Here is a 16,709-nt window from a genome sequence, read left to right on the forward strand (position 1 = left end):
TATTTTGATAAATATCAAATATCTTTTGCATTGCAACGCAATATCATGCCAAAAATCAATGAGAAAACTAGTTATAGGCTCTTAAAATTCTTGATGTATTTATTTTATTTAATAGCAATTACATTTCACTTAATCCATTGTTTTTCTTTCGAGCTCGGCTTTCACAGACTAAACATAAATAAACGTAAAATAAATAACTGTGAACCAGTTTGTCGAATATATTTTCTATTATATCTCTCGAAAACTTCGACACAGGATAACTGCAATTCCATTTTAAAAATAATGGAAAACTTTAAGCTTCTATCGGCAAACGAATTAACTCGGAACGAAATTCTAAGAGCACAGTTTAATATTTAAAAAGCCTTTGGTACTTAAGCAACAATGTATTTACGTAGAGAATTAGAGTGAAACTTTCCTTCGAGCTTAAAATGCCGAGCTAACACAGAAATCTTATTATTGGAAAGATTATTTTTGAAGCCAAATAAATATTTTAGAATGGAATTTATTTGGAAAGCAAAGTGAATAAAGAGATAATTTATCGGATAACAGTAACTTAAAAAATTCATAGGGTTTTCCATTAGATGCCTTAGATTTGAACCAAGTACTTAAATATATAGTGTTAACAAAAGCACTAACTTGTCATACAAAAAAAAGCATATGTGAAGTTCGCACATCAAGCATTTTTATATTTTAAAAAGTAAAAATAGTTTTAAAAATTACCAAAAAAAAAAAAAACAGATATTACCAATATATGCATGTTCAGATAGTCTTTGTACGAGGAATCTTGACTCAGTCTACATCTTAAAGATATTATTATTATTATTAAATGAATTTAACTATTCAACTACTATAATTTGAATATTTAATTTTACTTCAAGATTTATTTCATTATTATGTCCGATACTGCCGTAAAATAAACCAATTTTAAGCCAAGTCTATGTTTTGTAGTGTTTTTTCATATAAAGTGGAACTAAAAACTGTCAAAATGCTATGTGGTTACCGTGCAGTCAGAGAAATTAACCTAGAAAACGCACAAAATAAAAAAAGAATTTTTATCAGTGCATCTTTTTAATGTGATAAGATAACATATATCTATTACATTTTATGTTTGAAACGCCTGAACGCACAGCAAATACATTGGATTTTGACAATTTTTAGTACCACTTTATATGGAAACGTAACATAGCCTTGCCACAACATTCATTTATTTTATGGTAGAACTAGCTTTACACTTTCATTCAAAACTATTATGATTCTGAATTAATTTATACAACTAATAAATTTGTAAATTAGTTTGAAGATTTCTTGAATTAATCGATTCGAAAAAAATACAACTTATCATATCAAAAATACATTAGAAAAAAAGCTGTGAAAGGACTTTGACAGATCTAAGAGTCATTATACATAGTATATTTCTTTTTGCTTTATAATATAATTCTAAGCAAAACCTCGCACATCAGTGAAACTAAAGTTAGTTAAAGACAACTTAGTAAATAACGTTATAATATATGAAAATTAGTATTATAATAATTAATATATTAATTAAAATGATATGTGAAAATATATGTAAAAATTCGGTTAACCTGTCTGGTTAATGCTAATATCAATCCGCAAAAACCTAAATTAAAAGTTGGTTCATTTACTCCACCCACATGTGAGCTTTTATAAAAGTTAGATAAAAGTGCTGTTGAATCTAATGCAAAAGTAAAAGTACATATTATAAAACAATTAAATAACGTATAATTAAAAATTAATGTCAACAGTGCTCACAACCATAAAAACTCTTAGCCACATTGCTTGATTTAAGGCAATGGCTTATTAACATATTTTTTTTTGCTTTCAAATATGCTATAAAAAATCCTAACTTTAATATTTTGAGATATTGGCAGTGAACATTTTAAGCGCGGACCTTTAAGCCCCCGACTCTCTGTATTCAGAATAATTCATGAAATCGATTAATTATTTTCTAAAGCTAAAGCTAAAACTTAATTTTTTAACTGTTAATTACAAAGTAGATAATCAATTGAATTTATTAAATTGCTTTGAATTGTTTGAAACTGATACGGCCTTGTTTGGGAAGTTGTATGTTACCCAGTTTCACGACGAAAAACATAAAATAAGCAAATAGGTAAAGATAATGAAGGAGCTAATTTGCTGTAAAAACTTTTTTTTTTAATAATAAAATATGTAAAAGTATTAAAATTTTATCATCAATTATCGGGAATTTAACTATAATGCTTGCTAATACTCATCTTATATACGCCAATGTTTCTTTTCATAAAAAGTTGTAAGAGCAATTGCAAGTATTAGTTCGTTAAAAAAACTGGTTCAAAATTACAACGCTTTTAATTTCCTCGAGCTATAAAAAGCATCAACAGAAAAACCATTAATCCGCAACCCACACTTCAGTAAAAGTAAGCAAAATAAAACGCACGAATCCTTACAAATTGTACCCATTCAACAAAAACTCTAAAAAACATATAAAAATCCATACTTTTCTCTCTCCATGGCTTGCACCGGCATATACACTCTATAGAATAATAGTCTCTATGCGCCTCTCATCCCTTTTGCTCTCGCGAAAATCTGCGTTCTATGCGCTCCGTCTCTCTCTCGCTTGGAGACTGCGCGTGCAGAATAATCGATTGTCTACGATGACGTCATCCGGCGGGAGGGCGGCGCGGCGGTCGCCACAGAGCATGGGATTTTATTATATAGAGTATAGTACAACAGGAGCATAGAGATGTGTTTTATGTTCGGAGATATATACGATCATGCACAGCTGTACGGATCGTTTTGTAAGCTTTTGTGTATGTGCGATTACATATACGAGTGTGCTCGATACACTATGAAAGGCTGAATGCATATCTACAAATTATATATATATATATATATATATATATATAAATTACACAAGTACGACGTTTCATATTTCACAGAGAAATATTATGTCGCACACATTGCTACCCCGGCTCAATCTTTTACACATTTGTATGCGAATAATTAAAATCAACTCAATTTTCTACTACCCACACGTAACTTTTGTAAAATTATGTAAAGGGTATAAATGCGATATTTCTATATAAAATTAACCTACATAGAATTTTATTTCTATATAATATTAAAACTTTTATATAATGATGTCAACCTAATGATAAATAAAAATGACTGCTGCTCTAGTTATACATTGTTATTAATTAAAATGATCTGTTCAAGGCTTCGTGCTTGAGGCAAATTGCTGGAACTCCGCGTACCATAACTCATTTTTTTTAAAAGCATTAAAATTTATTGAAATTATGAAAAAATTGATTTTTGAGAATTTTGAAATTTTTGAAAAAAATTACTTCTTTGAAAAATTTGATTTTTTTTATTTTGAACTTCTTTGATTTTTGATTTTTTTTCAATCTTCGTACGAAACCCTAGAAATGCAAACTTGTAATGCAATGCAATGTATGTTATTATTATTTATTACTTTCTTGAGAATATCTAATGATTTGATGTGCTATTATTTATAATAATCATTTTTGCTGCTCTAAATGACATCCTATTTTACTTTTTTTATTGTATTTTCCAAAAGCGTAGTCCTGCCTTTCTAAAGTTACGACATTGCTCACTTTGTCAATACAAGTAAAATGTTTTTTTAAATAATTCAAACCGGACAATGCCAGTCTATCTTCTCTCAAAAACAGATTAAATTTTTGGGTTTTTGCACACTTATTTAGAAACGGCTGGACCTGTCTTTGCTAAACTAACACTACGGCTCTCCCCATCAACAGGAATCGAATGTTTAAAATCGGTTAATCTGTGTCTCCAAATCGTCGACAAAAAATTGTATCCGTACAACATAGAACACTCGCACGCATGCACACACATATATCAATTTTTTTTAAGGTATTTCAAATGTTGATAAGACTTATAAAGTAAAGATATAAAAAAAAATTATTTTCGATTTTTACGATTACTATAACTTACACCACGCGAAATTAATAAAATGTAATTTTAATTTTTAGAAAATCCGGAAAAAGATCAACCAATATAATATATATTCATATTTCATATGGTTAGGTAAATAATTTTATACATGTCTATTGAATTATTTTTCCAACATGCCATTAAAATATACATTATTCCTATTAGGGGACAACTGTAAATCAACAAATTTGTTAAAGGTCCTCAAATGGACAGAAGTAAATAAAAATGTATAATTCAAAAACTAAAGCTATAAACAATAGCTAGAATTAGTGCTGCATTAACACATTATTCGCTGATTTAAAGAAAGCACCCCTCCCAAATTAAATTTCAATACTTTTAGAATCTATACTGAGGGTCCGAGTTCGGATAAAAAAGTTATGTTACCTTTCTCTTCTATCGAATAGTTTATTTAGAGTTGATGGTCACAGACTGTCAAAAAGCTGTGTCTTTGCTGTTCGATCGAGCATTTTACACAAAGTACTAATTTCTAAAATCTAACCTCAAAATGGCCTTAACGTCAGAATATTACTTCAGTTCGACTTCACGGGTGTGTTGTAAGTGACAACAACAAAAGTTGCACTTAGGATAACATTGTTAATTGACATTTGTGCCGTTGAGATTTAGAGGTCGATATATTCTAGATCGCTCAAAACGGACTGCAAAGACATAGACATAGACATGGTGTTTAAACTGACTTTAAGGTTTTCATGTAATCGACGATTGTGTTCCAGTTTTTTTAAATGAACTATAGAGTCTAGTCTGGGGGTATGATTCTCGCTTTGATGCGAGAGGTCCCGGGTTAAAATCCCGGTTGTGCCTGGGAGTGATTTGACTGAATTTTAGTTGTAAAAGTGTAAGTGCAAAGACATAGCTTTTTGACCAACAAAAACTAACGATAACATAGCATAACGATTTTGTCCCGAGGACTGAACCCTAAATACTAATTAGACAGTTAGTAGGCAATAACTAATTCATCATAATAGCAAAAATATATGTTCTATTATATTTCAGGTATAGAGTAATACAAAAAAAAATTTACTCACCGAATTAACAGCCGCCATTTTCAGCTGGATTTTGATTGTCTCAATCTGAAATGCAAATGGGGTTCATTAAATATAGCTTTATCAGTTTAGTTCTGTTTATAATATTATTCTAATCAGCGAACTAATAACATTATATTCTACAGCAAATTCGAGAGTATATCGCGGATAATATTGACATAGGATGCATGTTTTAATTGCTACTTAACATACTGCATATTAATGGATTATAGATAAAGTTATGTATAGAGTCCACACATATCTATTAAAATGCACTTTAATTATATGTAAATTATGTTAATACGGATTCAAATAAGCTTTAATCAAAAGTATTTGATAATAAAACAAGAACATAATGATACTTCGCTTATTTCATAAAGCCTATTCGACTTATTCCTGAATAAACATTCTATTTTAGCCTAGAATGAATTATATTATTCAATTTATTATTCTGATAAAAATAATAAATAAAACTGTGAATCATTAACTTAGAAGAAACCTTCTTACAAAAATAATACTGAAACCACTATCACCCTTTTATGTCTTTGCTACCTAAAACAACAACATATGTTTTTGTTAACATATTTAAAACTTTTCTCTCCAATAATAATACATTTATACTATATAAATACCAAATATATTCATTTTTTATATCAATAATGGAAAAAAATAGCAACCAATTGAAAAATATGAAATTTGCAATTTGTTTTAATACTTATTGAAGAAATTTTCTCAATTACGATTATAATATATTGAATTCGTTATAAAATAAATCAAAAGTATAATTAATCATATATTTATTTATTTATAATGACAAATTAAATATGATAATTAATTTGCATAAATCATATATCACAGATAACTAGAAAAATATTCATTTAATATTTTGATATGTGATAGATATTTTGTAATTTAATACAATTTTTCTTATATGATAAAATATTTCGGGAACAAATTACGACAATTTTCTAATCTGATCGAGAGTTATCTTACTCTATTGATTCATTATACATTTTTTAAACTTTACTCAAAACACTCAAACAAAATATTGTTTTAAAAAATAGATTTAGTTTATAAAACTATGAGGTTTATATTGACGAAGAAAATATATTTTTGACGATCAATGATCGTATTATTATTAAGCCTCCCAATTTTCAGAACTTAAATGACCAAAAATATTTCTAAACCATAAAAAACTTTACTAAAATTTCTTGCAATTCACAAATTTAGTTTGTTAAAACATAATATCAAAAAAAGATAAAATTATTCCTCCAAATTTAAACCAATATATAAATTTATAAAGAATTACTTTTGTAATCAAGCATTATTAATTATGTAAAATAATATCGTTTTGAACATTTATTTATAAGACTTATTAATGAGATATAAAACTACCTCTTATAACATATTTTCAGTAAAATTCACAGTTAATTGCTAATTATAAAAATGTTTTTTTACTATTTTCTAAAATTTGTTATCTGTCCCTTTTTATCCCAAAGGCGAAATAAACTGGGATTGACAGGGAACGACCAAATCGAATGTCTTATTTTTAATTTTAAATGGATTTTACAAAAAATAGCTATATTATTCAATCAATGCAAAATATAAATTTTATGGTCACATTTTTACAGAAATAACACTGTATATAACCTTGATCTGGTATTTTGACAGATGTATTCATCAGCAGAGTTGGAATAACTATTTAATTTATCTCTTGTAAATCTCTTGTAAAATTAAATTGAAAAATTACATAAGAGATAAATGAAATAAATAAGATAAAATTCCTTATTCTAAATACTATATTACTTCTGTTTTGTAAAAATATTAATTACAATTAAGTATAAGTATGTATGTATGTAAGCAAGCGGTCTGTGTATATATGTGTGTATAATAGTAATAAGTAAAAATATATAGATAATAAATAAAATATATAGATGTCTTAATGTAAGCCTGTTACATAAATTTGAGATTTAATTTTTGTTATAATTGCTGTGATCTCTCATACCAGAACAATTGTCTGACTGAGATACAGTATGTATGAATTATATCAAATAAATAATAAATAAATAAATAGAAGATATGTTACATATTATCAAATATTGGGATTTATATCTTGAGGTGGTAGCTGTTTATACGTATTTTTCATTCTATTTTTACTTGTTTTTCAAATATCGGTGTTGGACCTTTTTAACCGCGGAGTTTTAGACATCGCTCTACCTTATTTGAGAAAAATTAATTTCTTATCTTCATTTCAATTCAATTATACTAGTAGTATAAATTACCCTTGTTCAAATATGAACAATAAGCAGTCGATAAAGGTTCAAACATTAGACAACTTGATATCAAGCAGCACTTGAAAATGTAGATGAATAATATGCTTTTAATTAACGTGTCATCATAAATTTAGGCTTTATGTAGTCAAATCATGTAATATTTATAAAAAAATCCATTATATTGTAGTATATTTTTATAGTAAAACAACAAAAATTGTAATACAAACAATTTTTATTATATTGAGTCAATAAGTTTGTGTACTGAATGGCACCTATATACTGTATACTGAATTATAAATCTCAGATTCTTGTTATTTTTGTATCCGTCTGTTGTTTTCGCATCCCCAAAATTGTATAAAAGCACCTCCCACAGACAATCGATTCAGATAAGCTTTCCTAACAACAACAATTACTCGAACGAAGACACAAGGACAATATGACCTAAAATCGGGCCCGAGTGAATAAAAAATACTCACCCGAAATCATCCCTCTCTCCGTCCCACTCTTTTCATCCCCGACAAATGAGACAGAGTGCTATCGTCTTTATCTTACGGAATGTCGGCCATCATGATTCTGATCGGCCGTCCTTATCTCACGCGCCGACGATTTCTATTTGTCATCCTCGTCTAAGGGGTTCAGAAGGAAAACTCGGCAAGTTCGAAAATTCGCAAAAGTTTTGCCGCTGCGAGAAAGTTTTCGTGAATTTGCTCTAAAGCATAATACGAGACTTCATATGCGGGTGCTACATACTGATAAGAAGTGGGACGCCCCACTAAAGCACGAAGGTTATGTATGAATGGAAAACTTTCCTTGTTTGCAGCTTTATGCTCACATACGCCCGGCCAGGGAAGGAGAAGCTTTTCAGATGGAATTATCTATTTCGATAGGAAAGAAAGCAAATCACAGGTAGAATGATTAATTCAAAAGCATATTAATGAAATAATGTTGGTATCGAGTTATTCCATACATTGAATGTTGTTTACAGGCCTCTATATTGTATCTAGTATCTGACAACAAGTAAATCTTATATGATAAAAGCTAGATTGTAATAATTATAAGACTATGCACCCAATTTTTAGTTATCTCTTAATAAGGCAAAAATAACGAAATAGCTTTATTAATTAGTAATATTTAATTTATTTTTTACTTTTTTATCTTTAATTTTTGAATATATAATATTGAATTCAATGGCAAACTGTGAAATTATGTATGAATAGCAATATTATTATCATAAAAACTTACGAAAATATTATCTGTTTATTCTGTTTTTAATAATGTTAGTTTATATTTCAAATTGAATCACAGAATCTATCTTTTTTTCAATTTTTCAATTTTTAACTTCCCGAAGGAGAAGTTTATGTTTTCATCAAAAAATCCGATTCGCTAATTTTATGTTTTCTCGACGTTTCAAGCCATCCTGAATCGAATGAGACCAAATTTGGAAAAAGTATGTGTGTGTGTGTGTGCGTGTGTGTGTGTGTGAACGTTTTCTCAAAAACGGCTGGACCGATTTCAAAAATTTAAAAGCCATTCGATGTATCGCCATGAGGACTAGCGTTTCTGAGTTTTGTGTGACGATCGGCCGAGCCGTTTCTTTGTAAATTACAGAAAAGTGAAAAATTTTTCGTTCACGTTTTAGCCCGCAATTCTTAATCGATTTTGAAAATTCAAAAAGCGTTCGAAAGATATTGGTTGGGAATCGTGCTGATTAGTTTTTGCAAAAGATCGGCCGAGCCGTTTTCTTGTAAGAAAGTTTAAAAAAAAATTTCGACGATTTTTCTTATTATTTTTTTGACGGTAGATACCATAGTCTTCTAGATCATACTAAAAAATTACAGTCCTACGACAACTCGTTTAGCTTTAAAAATTCTTCAAAGTTTGTAAAAATTAGTATCGTTTTTTTTGTCATTTGTCAAAATTAGACATTTGATCGATGATTTCTCAAAAACGGCTGGACCGATTTCAACAATTTAAAAGCCATTTGATGAATCTCAATGTGGACTATCGTTTGTCAGTTTTGTGTGATGATCAACCAAGCCGTTTTTTTGTAATTTGGAAAAAAATGTTAAACTTTTTGTCTACATTTAAGCTCAAACTTCCGAATCGATTTTAAAAAATCAAAAACTGTTCGAAAGATATTAGTTGGGCATGATACTGATTAGTTTTAGGTAAGAATCTACCGAGCCGTTTTCTTGTAATTAACTGTTGAAAAAAAATTTAAGCCGATTTTTATGGAACTTTTTTTGGCGATATATATCACAGTCTTATACAACTTATTGAAATATTACGCCCTTACGACAAGTAGTTTAATTTAAAAAACTCACCAAATTTTAAGAAAATGAGTAGTTTTTTTTGACGTTTGTTAAAATTAAAAATACACGACTTACTTGGTATAACGATAGAGTACTTGGTTTTAATGAACATACTGAGCCATTAAAGTCCTATGGAAACAATTATAATAATTGTTGATTTTTGAAAATTGGCTTTTAGAAAATACTCCGAGTCAAAGTGTTCGTTCGTTTTCAATTATGTGTAATAAATCCACTCGGAATTCTTTTAATGACTCATATATCAATTTATTTTTTTATTGATTAAATCGATTATTTAAACATATCGGGAAGTTCATGTAGCTTGCCTCAAGGCTAAATACCAAACCAACTAGTTACTGATTTTTATAATGCATAAGTAAATTTCTTTTTGCTTTGGAATATGTTTAATAATTTAGTATTATTCCAAAATAATGCGTAAGTATTCAGAGATATCAAAGTTTTAAATAAACTAAACCATCAACTTTAATTTCAAATACATATATGGTTGGCTGGTTGAGTACCTCTGTCAATACACTTTATGTATAAAGCAGCTTAAGTTAAAAGGTCAGCAAAAATAGACTTTGATTTATCTATTATGTCGACGAATGTTCTATCTATAAATACGAATATTTACGAGAATTGTTTATTCTCCACGTGGAAAGGTCTTTTTAAGGATTTATAGTTGATACTGGTCATGCATACTGTTAAATATATAATTTATATTACATATAAAAGACCGAAATAATATAATAATGATGACCTATGCTATTTTCAACTATTATTAACTTCCACAAAGAGTTATTAATTTTGTTCGAAACTTAAATTTTGTTAGATATAGTATTTTTAGGTTATAGTATTTCTCATAATAAATTACTTACTTTATATCTAAAATAGACTCATCTTTCGGTTTGCCCACTAACTTCAAAATTAATCAGTCTTAAAAATAAGAAAGTTGTTTGAAAGATATAATTATAAGGAAGAAATTGGTTTGATTAGTTAACAATAATTTTGTTAAAATATATTAAAAAATACTATCATCACTTTGGAAGATTATAATTTCCTCAAACTTTGATTCATTTTAGACGATAATTTAAATGAAATTATATTTTTAGCAATTAAAACACAATTAAAGAAATATTAAAGAATGATTCGTTTATAAAAGAGTTATTACTAAGTGATATCGAAAAATTCAATAAAAAAATTAAGTAATTGAAAAAAATATCTTCTCGAAATTGTGGAAAATTATTCAATTCATGAATATTAATACGGAACCCTAAGCAACAGTTCATTATCCTAAACAAAATACAAATATTAAACTCGCTTGTTTTAACTTTTTCCTCTGTATCTCCAAAACCGTGGATACTAGACCTGTCTTTGTATTGTAATTAGTTTTTGATTTCGTTAATACAAGTTAATGTTTTTTGAATCAATCAAATCGGCCGCTCCGCTCTCTCAAAAACTGAATTGCCATTTTTGTACTTTTTGCTCCACATCTTATAAACTGCTGGACATGCCTTTGCCAAAAACTAATCAAAGAGTCTTCCCGTCAATGGGAATGTTTTCTGAATCATTAAAAATATTGTATCCAAAGATGCACAGACACACACACTCACGTCACATATGAATCCATTTTTTCTAACAAAGAAAGGTATTCATCAAATCGGTTTATCAAGTATTCATCGGTCATTAATCATTTTAATCGGTTGATCGGTGTTCTCACAATTATCGACGAAAAATTGTATCCGCCCATGCATAAACACACATGCATCCATTTCTTTAAAGGTATCCCAAAATGTTCAGAAACCCTTAAAATGTAAAGATATTTTTTTTAACATTATTTAACAGCAGTCAGAACATATTGTTGTTCTATGGCTGTTTGGTTCAATAGTCTTTTTTTACTCATGTGGTGTTGTACTTGAGTAAAAAGTGACATGGTAGATAACGCTCCAATGAGGATTACTAGTCACTTAGAGAAGATCTGCTGGTTGTTTCTTGTTGAGTTCTCTCTGGATTGAGAACGGTTGTATGATAGAATTTACGTGGTTATGCAGCCGGGCAAAGTGGAATATTCTTCTTTTGTTGATCACTTCTGGTACTGTTTCGATATGAAGGTCATTATGCAGGATTTCATTAGATACATACCAAGGCGCGCTTGTGATAAGTCTTAAAATTTTTGATTGTTGTCTATGTAAAGCCTTGATTCTGGTTTTGCTGGCGCATCCCCAGAGCTCGACTCCATAGGTCCATATAGGTTTAATGGAAGAACTTTGTTGTACAGTGATAGCTTGGAGTGATGCCCTATTAACCAATACAATGATCTGATTTTGCTTCGTAGCTCTTTTATTTTTTGGTTTATATGTTGTATCCAGTTTAGTTTTTGGTCCAATGAATACCGAGGTATTAGATGTTGGAGAAAATGTAAAAATATGCAAAAATTTTCTTTTACGATTTTTTTGCGATTACTAAAAATTACTTTACTTTTATTATAAATCACGTCAAAAGATCTTTAATGACTATTATTATTATTTACCATACAAGCTTTGTATGTCCTTTAGCTTGGATCTATGCTCCACTTCAAATAACTTAAAATAATTTATTTCTGAAACTTCTTAAAATAATAAAAGCATTGACAATTTATAGTTTTGTTTGCTGATTCAAGCGTCATACGTGTTGTGACTCTTTTTATACTGTGGCGTCATCAAGGATCTACTACAGTGGGTCATTACCTCATTATCATTAGGCTGTTCAATCTTGATTTTTGGCAATTGATCACGAAAAACTAATCGACGTATCAAACTGGAATCATTTTATTATTATTAAAAATATTTAAATTGAAAAACCAAAAAATGTTAGTGTTCCATGTTGTAAATATTTGTATCTTGTTCAAAATATGCTTGTAAATGTAGAGTTTGCAAAACAATGATTACATTTAAGCGCGACTGACTTGTATAATAGAAATTTATAGTTTGAGGTCGACATCGGCGCGTTATTAAGATGTACAGGTTGTTTACATTGCGCGGTTTGCATAAGAACGCGCACAGCGGCAACTCATATATAAAGCCCGAAGACTGTAGCACATTATTTGTTGCAGGGTTAAACAACCCTTATCCTATGAAGAATGATTATAAACATTCAAAATTATAACCATACAGGCGGGGCTAAAGTTTATTAAATCTGTAAGCACATTCTCTAAAAAAAAAACTTATTTTTTCCGTGATCAGTGAAGAAATTCATGCTTATTAACCAGTTAACTGTGAGTTCCGGTCGTGAGATATCGCATGAGAAAATATGTGCTTATTTTGCAAAATGAAAAATGTGATTACTACATTTTACTTCGTAAGTATATACCACATACATATTGAACTTAAAATAGATTAAATCCAATTATAAGTTTTTTCAATTCAATAATAGTTTTTAGCTAAATCTTAATGCTTGTTAATTAAGTATATTATTATCTCATTTTGGGAAGGTTGTGCAAGTTTTCTTAAGATAAAATGCCATTGAAAGTAATTATTTTAAACAGTTATGGCCTCAAATATTCAAAACAACTTGACATTCCAGAATATACATATTTTGTTTGTTTACAAAAATCAATTTAAATAGAAAATGGTCATTGTTTCATAAGCATGACGAATATGTTTGTTATACAACTTTTTTAGATTTTAAATTGATTTTAGACTTCAATAACAATTGAGATTCTGCAACTTTAAAATGGTAGTAATCAATCCGGTTTCCAAATAATATGTTACAAATACACTTATAATAAATTTAACTGCGTTTATTTTACGATTTAGTGCATAAACACTAGCTTAGAATATACACCCTGTATATTCTAATTTTGTAAGTGAATCACTAACAGGCTTATAATATTTTATAAAGTTTTTGAGAAAACGTCGACAAAAGGTCATAAGTTACCTCACATATAAATTTTCATCAAATTTCGGTATTAAACAATTCAGAAGACACTGAAACATCTAAAACACAAAATTAATAAAATTTAGTAAATTTTTACAAAAACAAAATTTTTAGTAAGAATACGAAGATCTTATACAAAATTTATAAATTAGCTTTGTTATAAAGTAAATTGCATCAAAGCAAAAAAATTAAAATATTAAAAAAAAATCACCGGGTATTATAAACTTCCTGCAGGGTAAGTTATAGTAATCGCAAAAAAATCGTAAATGAAATTTTTTTGCATATCTTCACGTTTCAGAGGTTTCTGAACATTTTGGCATACCTTAGAAAAGATGAATGTATGTGTGTGCATGTGGTGTGTGTATGTATGTGCGGATACAATTTTTCGTCGACGATTTCGAGATCACGGATCAACCGATTTGAATGATTCAAAAAACAGTCGATTCCTATTGATAAGGGGGCGTGCTGATTAGTTTTTGGCAAAAGTAGGTCTAGTCGTTCCGAAGATACGGGGCAAAAATCCGAAATATTTCAAGGTATTAAAAAATCTAAATTTTCCGAAAAGATTATTTTTTTCCAAAAATTTTGAAACTCCCAGAAATCTATTAGTTTCAAAGTTCTAAAAAAATTAAGTCTTACTTGACAATTATAATTTTTGGTACGGGTATTCCAGCAATTTGCCTTAAGGCGATACCATGCACCACTAGTTGAAAATTTAATTAGAATTTCTTTTTTAGAATAATATAATTTTGCTAATATAAATACTCATTATTGATTGAAGCACTACTAATTTCTCAAATTAATTAATTGCGTGCATAAATTTAGTTTTATATAAATATCAAAATATCAGAATGTTTTCATAATTTATGAACCAAAAAAACCAAAATGATATTGGAAAATTCATAAATAAAATAATAAATATATTTAGTTAACTAATATAACTTGAATATTATAGAATTAAAACAAATGTATTTATAAAAAAATATGAAGATTTTCACATTATATTGCATATCTTCTGAAGGATTGAAATATCCACCAAGCTTAAAAATATCATCAATAAAGATTATCAAAAAAATACGCGATTTTTACTAGATATATGGTCTTCAAAGATTTTTAATGTGAATAAATATCTATTCATATGTAAATACATATATAAATTATTATACGTAGAATATTATGTATATTGTTATGTTTCTATCTTATTTTTTACTTAACCGGATTCGGCCGCTTTTTGCTTGGCTATCCATCTTTCCCAACGCGTAAAAAAATGCCCGCAAAGAAAAATCTCTCAGGAAGAGATTCTAAGACAGATACAGATAGTTTTGAAGAAAAAAGTCCCGAAAATAAAACCATTAGCGTTTCATGTTCCATAAATTATTGTGATCGGTTGTAGCAGTTGCCAGTTTGGGTCTGTGTCCGACGATTGCTAAAAATATAAATATAGAAACAAAACTCATCGAGCATTGGATGATGTGTTAAATGGTTCATAGTCAAATATTTGCGAGGCTTGACTTATTGTCTTTAGCGGAGGAAAACAAATTCGGACAAACATAAAATCTATTGCTAAAGGAGACATAGATTCTTACTCTTACTCGCATAAGAACGTTATTACATCATGTAAGAACGTTATTACATTCTTGTAGCCAATATAAAAGTAACTAGTAGTAAGTAGCGTGTTGCCATAAGGCAAGTTGCATGAACTTCTTGATACGTATACATAATCAACTCAATCAATAAGAATTGATTTTCAGCTAATTCAGTAAAATGTGCTATTATTTTAAAAATAAAATTTTCGCATTCACTAAAAACTAATCAATATGATTCTAATTTATATCTTTCACACACACTTAAAATAACTGTATATGTATAAATTAAATTACCTTGTTAAACACGTTTCATTTCATCTATCTCGTGGTCTAAAAATGCATTATATTTAAGTGTGACCGTCAACTGTAATCAGTAGCTACATATGAAACAACATAGAACGTACATATGCTTCCGTTATAGACACTCAATTAGAATCGCCCAAGCTTATCGCAAAATACTAAATCAATTTTTATAACTCAACCGCTTATCATAAGCTTATGATATTTTAGTATGTTATTCCATACTACAAAATCTATAATTATAAATGATATAAATTTAGTTACATTATAAAAATTCACAAAAAACGTTTTTTTAACATTTAACTACGAAGAAACGGTTCGGCCGTTCTATACCAAAAACTAGTCAACGCGGTTACCTATCAATATCTTTCAAAAAGCTTTTGAATTTTTAAAATCGATTAAAAATTGTGGGTTAAAATGCGGAGGAAAAATTTATACACTTTTTTGTTAATCACAAAGAAATGGCTTGGACGATCATCGTACAAAACTGATAAATGCTAGTCCATATTGAGTTACGCCATGAATGTAAGTAAATGGCTTTTAAATTTGGAGGTAGGTCCAGCCGTTTTTAAAAAAATTCGGTAAAAAGTGAAAATCGATATACATATACACAAACATATAGGCACACACATAGAACCATAGCATTCTAGATCATCCCCCCATAAAGTAATGCGTAACGACGGTGGGGATAAGAAACAAAAGATAAGCATGGTTTTAGTCGGTATTATATGCAAATTTGATTTCATTCGATTCAGAATGACTTGTAATATTGCGAGAACATACAATTAGCAGATCGATTTTTTTTCGAAATTATCTCTTCAGGATTTTTTTTTGCACTGTTAAAGAAAATTACAAAAAAACGGCTCGACTGATCTTGACCACGATGATTTCTGACTGATATCTTTCGATGAGTTTTGAAATCGGTTCAACTATTTAAGTTCATGAACGAAAAATATTGCATTCTTTTGCTAATTATGAAAAAATGTCTTGGTCAATCGTCCTCACAAAACATCAACGAGCATCCTGGTCGAGTTACAACCAAAGTTTATTAGTTTTAGAAACTGGTGCTAAGGTTTTGAAAAAACATTAACAAAAAATCAAATTTATGGCTCACATACACACACAAACTTTCTGCAATTTTGGTCTCAAACGATTTAGAATAACTTGAAACGTCGAGAAAACAAAAAATAAGTCAAATTTTTCGCCAAAAACAAAGGGCTCCCTTCGAGAAATTACAAACAGATTTTCTCGAAATTGTACTTCATATCACTTACATTTCTCTTCGTTTTTGTTCCATAAATTGTATTAATATATGAA

The sequence above is a fragment of the Ctenocephalides felis genome, unplaced genomic scaffold (assembly GCF_003426905.1).
Source record: "Ctenocephalides felis isolate EL2017-DRISC unplaced genomic scaffold, ASM342690v1 CF-g0.4_SCAFFOLD_03571, whole genome shotgun sequence".
Classification (NCBI taxonomy): domain Eukaryota; kingdom Metazoa; phylum Arthropoda; class Insecta; order Siphonaptera; family Pulicidae; genus Ctenocephalides; species Ctenocephalides felis.